The following is a 5,000-nucleotide window of genomic DNA, read 5'->3' on the forward strand; positions in this document are numbered from 1 at the left end:
CTCAGTGTTTGAAATCACGGTGCCCTCTTTATTTTTCACTCATGTTCCGCAGGCTGCAGGTGGCACTACCAATTCTTTATCAACACGCAATGCCGCCACACGAGAGCGCGGGCAGCAACCTGTGTAGTTACTCTCTATTCGAAAAGGGCAGTTGTTTGAGGTGCAATGGATGAGCAGCCAGTCGCAGCTGTGTCGTGCACTGTTTCTACAAAAGCGAAGAACACTGGCACAGGTAGCGTGGCCGAGCGGTCTAAGGCGCTGGTTTAAGGCACCAGTCTCTTCGGAGGCGTGGGTTCGAATCCCACCGCTGCCACATTTTTCTGTTTTTTGTGCCATTGTGGTGTTTTCTCGTGGGGTAGAACGCAGCTCCTGTGACCGCCGTGCAGCGTCGGTAGCGTGGCCGAGCGGTCTAAGGCGCTGGTTTCAGGCACCAGTCTCCTCGGAGGCGTGGGTTCGAATCCCACCGCTGCCAATGTTTTCTGTCTCGAAAGCCGCAGCACTGATTACCCGCGACGAAAGCAGCGCAGCAAGCCGTGAGCGTCTCTTTCTTAAATTGTCGTAGCACAGTGCGCGGTGCAACGACATGATTCACAGGCGCCGTTTGGTGTCATAGTGGCTGGCGTTCGTCTCCACGAAATGAGTCCCGAGCATGCCGCTGTACAAAGTGGGAGCGTATAATTTTGTAGTTGTCGTTTAGTAGCGTGTGTATAGATTGCTGCGTTCGCTGGAGTAGCCCTTGTGCCGTTGTCCGGTGTGGTCTAGTGGCTAGGATACCTGGCTCTCACCCAGGAGGCCCGGGTTCGATTCCCGGTACCGGAAAAGCGAGCGCAATTTGTTGCTCCTCTTATGCGACTTGGCCCGACTTAGCTCGACTGACGCTTCGCTGACGCTTGCAGAAAACTACGTTAAGTACGATTCGTGGTCACAAGTGACGGCGAGAGCGATGCGACATCTGCCCACCTCTTATCGAGGCACATACCTGAGGTGAACAGAGTAGGAGGACTGCAAGACACTGCCACGGGGGTTGAATGCAGCTAACCACACTGCTTAGTGTCCTTACATCGCAGACACGTTCGTTTGCCAGTATACATATAATGGAGCCCGCGTCTGACACAGTGGTGTGTGGGCCGAGCTTTGCTGTGCATCGCAACATGCAGTCGCGAGGACTGCCCTCGGCGGTGCTTCCGTGGCCGTGATCGTCTAGTGGTTAGGACATTGCGTTGTGGCCGCAATAACCCAGGTTCGAATCCTGGTCACGGCAATTTTTTAAAGTTTTGCCTTGGTGTCGCTGCAGTGACGGTTGTGGCTCAGTGTTTGAAATCACGGTGCCCTCTTTATTTTTCACTCATGTTCCGCAGGCTGCAGGTGGCACTACCAATTCTTTATCAACACGCAATGCCGCCACACGAGAGCGCGGGCAGCAACCTGTGTAGTTACTCTCTATTCGAAAAGGGCAGTTGTTTGAGGTGCAATGGATGAGCAGCCAGTCGCAGCTGTGTCGTGCACTGTTTCTACAAAAGCGAAGAACACTGGCACAGGTAGCGTGGCCGAGCGGTCTCGAAGCGTCAGTCGAGCTAAGTCGGGCCAAGTCGCATAAGAGGCAGTCTGCCTGCAGCGGCGGTGGCGAGCGGTTCGTCGTGCTGTGCTTCGCTCTGCGGCTGGCTTTGTTTACATCCGCTGTGTAAGTCTGTGCGTTTTCGCCGGCGCTTCGCAGTAGTTAGATATTCTGTCAACGTTCGAAAATGCAGTGATGGCTCAACTTAGTAGAAAGGACACTCTGAAATTTACCTTTGATCGACGTTTTGCTCGACCTAAATCTTTCGAAATTGAGGATTGGTTAGAGGAAGTTGTTCAAGTTCCGTTTGAAGATACTGTTGGTTTTCACTTGTCAATTGTGAGTAGTGTGATGTACTTGAAGCTGAAAAACCCTGAGTTATGCGAACGAGTTGTCAATAATACCGGTGGTAAGCTTAAGTTTAAACACAGTGATGGAAATATTGGCGAAGTTACTGTCGATCATGTGGGACTTGGTATTCGAACAATTCGAATTTTTGAGCTACCCTTTGAAGTTCCTACAGATGCGATCAATCTTGTTATTGCACCCTTTGGGAAGGTCCTCAGTAATTTTGCAGAAAAATGGTCCGGTGCTCACAAATATCCGGTTTTGAACGGTGTCAGGCAGTTGAAGGTGGACTTATTACGACATATTCCGTCTTACATTAACGTTTGCGGTTATCGAGGTATCGTCATTTATGATGGTCAACCACGAACGTGTGCAGCTTGCAATTCTCCAGGTCATATTCGTTCTGAATGTATTCAAAGACGTGTTGTGCAGCTGCCGACAGGTGAACCGGTGAAGTCCGCGGAGATGACTATTTTGTCCACCACTTACGCTTCGGTGGCTCGCGACCAACCGACCGACCAACTGCCCATGGATACCGAAGTAGACATTCGCCCCCAACCAACCCTTCCTCCAACGGCCGAGCAACTTGTTGACATTTCTGAGCGACAAGAGCAACACCTGAGTGTGAGTGACGTGGTTGATTCCGTAGCGCAGTCCCCGACTCTGTCAACAGAACAAAATTCCACCTCCTCAGAGACGCAGGTCAGGACTGTGACTGCTGAATGTCGTTCCCCACAACCCCACCATGAAATCTCGGATTCCGATGAGCGTTGTCCACCTGCTAAATCCCCGCGGAAGAACAAGAAACGCAGAATCGCCCGCCAGGGTGCGGAAGAGGCGGCGGCGTCGTTGCGGGGAAAGGTGCAGCAAATCATGGACAAAGTCAGTGCAAAATCACCAGAATCCTCCCGACAACAGGCGCTAACTTCTGCACACCTGCGGGATGAAGATCGTGCAATCACGCTAACTGAGCCCTCTCGCGATGCTACCGGCCAGGTGTCTCCCATGTGCAGTGACGATGTTGATCATTGTTTAAAAGAACAACGACAACATCATCCTCTTGCGTCCAAGAACCCCAGCACTATAGACTGGGCGGCGGAACCAGAGGTCGAACACATGGACGCTGATGCAACTGATATTCCAGTCACTTCCCGATTTCCCGAACAGCCTTCTACGGCAGTAGAACCGGCACATGATGATAAGTTACTGGATCCACGGCAGGCAAACAAAGAAGAGGACTCTGACTTCTTTTAAAACGGCGCCGATTCCTTCTTACTCTCGTAAGAGCGTGAATGACTGATCAGCAGGCGTATAAAATTGGTACATTAAATATAAATAAAATCCGCAGTTCCCTCAAACTCGACAACATCGTAGACCTCTTATACGCCGCCGACATTGATATCCTCTTGCTTCAGGAGGTCGCCGACATTGCTTTGAACCACATTCCCGGTTATAATGTGACGGCCAATCCGGGACACGGTTCCGATTTAGGCACCGCTATTCTCACGAAAGAAGGAATTATCGTCCAGAATGTAGAACGACTCATAAGTTGTAGGGGAATTGGCGTGACTATCAATAATGTTAGACTCCTAAATCTGTATGCACCATCCGGCTCAACTAATAGGCGACGCCGAGCGGACTTTTTCAAGGAAGAAATACTTCCGCTTTTTGCAACACAATATGACCACCTAATATTGGCGGGAGATTTTAACTGTGTACTTAACGCCAAAGATCAGACGCCGCATTTCAATAAATCGATTGAATTAGAACAGATCGTCAAGGATTTACGTTTAGTCGATACGTGGGAGCACAAGTTTGGTACAACACCTGGTTTTACTCACGTCACGAATCATTCAGCGAGTAGATTGGACCGCATTTACGTATCGGACACTCTCAGACAGCGAATTTTACAAACTGAGGTCTGGCCAACCAGTTTCTCCGACCATGCGGCTTATATTTGCACGCTGAATTTGGGGAAACAGGAAACCTACCGAGGCAAAGGACTATGGAAACTAAATGTTGCACATTTAGACGATCCTGAATGCAGAGAAGCCTTCACTCGAGCGTGGAATGAAAGTGAAGCCAAATTCAGTACGTACGGCTCGGCATTGCAATGGTGGCTCGAATGCGCTAAACCGAAAATTCGTAAATCCATGATACAATATTCCCGGAATAAGAACTGGTGGTTTAAGAGAACGATGGAGTTTTATTATCAATGTCTTCGAGACTTATATACTCTTGATGCCACTGTGATTGACAACTACCCCCGCATTAAAAGACTGCAAGCAAAAATATTACTTTTGAAACGAAAACAGATGGAAGGTTACAAAATTAGAGGTCGGGTTTCGACTATGGCAAAAGGCGAACAGCCATCCATTTATCACCTGATACGTGAAACTAAACGAGCACGGACAAAGATCTTAACTGAACTACAATCCGAAGACGGCACGATTCTAACTCGGCAACACGATATCAGAGACGCCGTTCAAACTTATTACACTGACTTGATGTCCAATAAACCTACCGACGACGAAGCCCTTGCAGAGTTCCGGAGCAGCTTAACGCACAGGCTTCGCCCTGCGGATGTAGCCGAACTCGTCACCGATGTAACGGAAGATGAACTGGAAGATGTGGTGTTCCACAGTCCAAAAAACAAATCTCCCGGATGTGACGGTCTCCCGGTGGAACTTTATCAGGTCTTCTGGCCACAACTAAAGACAAAGCTGACGGTGCTCTGCAACGAACTTCTCCAACCGGACATGCCCATTCCTCCGCCATTCAGTGAAGGACTTGTGGTCTTACTCCCGAAACGGACGAGCAATAACACCGTCGCAACTTTGCGACCCATTACGTTGCTCAACAGCGACTACAAAATTTTTGCTCGCATTCTCGCAACGAGAATGAAAACTGTGATGCATACCGTCATTGGATCACATCAAACGAGTGTTGGAAAGGACAGAGCTATATATCAGACATTATCAGACTATCGAGATGTGATTTCTGTTGCGGACGCTTGCAAAATCCGATGTGCTATCGTAACTTTAGATTTCGCACAGGCTTTCGACAGAGTGAACCATCCTTACCTTTTCCAGATAAT

At 49.3% G+C, this 5,000-nt stretch overlaps 4 non-coding genes across 4 annotated transcripts; all 4 read left to right on the plus strand.

The window, feature by feature from the left end:
• The first annotated feature begins 231 nt into the window (after positions 1 to 231).
• On the plus strand, positions 232 to 313 carry Trnal-aag (transfer RNA leucine (anticodon AAG)). The gene has a single exon. It is a non-coding gene; the product is annotated as a tRNA-Leu (tRNA).
• Positions 314 to 390: 77 nt separating this feature from the next.
• Trnal-cag (transfer RNA leucine (anticodon CAG)) lies at positions 391 to 472 on the plus strand. Its single transcript has one exon. It is a non-coding gene; the product is annotated as a tRNA-Leu (tRNA).
• A 275-nt stretch (positions 473 to 747) lies between these two features.
• Trnae-cuc (transfer RNA glutamic acid (anticodon CUC)) lies at positions 748 to 819 on the plus strand. The gene has a single exon. It is a non-coding gene; the product is annotated as a tRNA-Glu (tRNA).
• A 370-nt stretch (positions 820 to 1,189) lies between these two features.
• Trnah-gug (transfer RNA histidin (anticodon GUG)) lies at positions 1,190 to 1,261 on the plus strand. Its single transcript has one exon. It is a non-coding gene; the product is annotated as a tRNA-His (tRNA).
• Positions 1,262 to 5,000: the final 3,739 nt, after the last annotated feature.

This window comes from Schistocerca gregaria, unplaced genomic scaffold, assembly GCF_023897955.1.
Source record: "Schistocerca gregaria isolate iqSchGreg1 unplaced genomic scaffold, iqSchGreg1.2 ptg001569l, whole genome shotgun sequence".
NCBI lineage: Eukaryota > Metazoa > Arthropoda > Insecta > Orthoptera > Acrididae > Schistocerca > Schistocerca gregaria.